Genomic DNA, 878 nt, shown 5'->3' on the forward strand with positions numbered 1-878 from the left:
TAGCCCCTACGTTATGATATACAGCACTTATCCTCTCTCCTCAACATCTACCAGGCAGACTTTATCGGCGTAGGAAATGAGGCTTAGAAGAAACGCCGAGGTGGGCGGGAAGGACAAAGAAAGTGCAAGGGGAATGGGCGTGTCTCACACCGAGGGGGCGGGGCTACTTGTTGACAGCAAGAGAGGTGTGGCTGGACATCTAAGGAAGAAGGGGAGGAGGGAGGAGGGAGGAAGGGGAAGAGGGAAGGAGGAGGGGAGAAGGGAAAGGGAAGAGGAAAGGGAAGGGGGGGGAGGGGGAAGGAAAAGGATGTTGAACGTGGGGAGGAAGGAAGAGAGGAAAGGGGGTAGGAGAGAAGGTGGGGAAGAGAAGAAGAGGAAGAAAAGGGGAAAGGGGGAAAGGAGGAGAGGAAGGAAGAGGAGAAGGGGAAAGGGAGGAAGAGTGGAACGGAGGAAGGGGAAATAAGAGCCCCTGGACATCGTCGCGAGTAATCATTTCCAGACCGACATGGCATCGCTTCTTGCTTTATCGCCCTCGCCTCGCCATACGTCTCCTGCGTGCCCTGCCATTAGCCTGTCGAGGGTGACGAAAGAGTAGCGCCAAGGAGACGACAGGGGTTACTCTCGCGCAGTCTCGTAAAATCTCGGACGCTCTCGCCGAAGCAACAGGCTGCAATTACACTCTAGGGACTACGGGCGTTATCGCGGTTATCGGGCCATGAACATTTTGGATTTGCGCCGGGGATTCCGCCCTGGATAACGCGGGGATTAAATCAGGCGGCGCGGAGAGCCTGTGGGAAAAGGGATGCTGCAGACCGACTCCACCCAAGATGAAGGCAGAGAAGATGCAGAAGGATGCTGAAGGCGGGAAGTGCTATCTT

The 878-nt window shown here is 55.8% G+C and overlaps 1 protein-coding gene across 1 annotated transcript in view; it reads right to left on the reverse strand.

Annotated features, from left to right (window-relative positions):
* The window catches only part of LOC119585619 (multiple epidermal growth factor-like domains protein 6), a 170,724-nt gene that overhangs the window by 9,293 nt on the left and 160,553 nt on the right, over window positions 1-878 (reverse strand). The gene's annotated exons all lie outside the window — the stretch shown is intronic.

Source organism: Penaeus monodon, chromosome 20 (assembly GCF_015228065.2).
Source record: "Penaeus monodon isolate SGIC_2016 chromosome 20, NSTDA_Pmon_1, whole genome shotgun sequence".
NCBI classification, from domain to species: Eukaryota; Metazoa; Arthropoda; class Malacostraca; order Decapoda; family Penaeidae; genus Penaeus; species Penaeus monodon.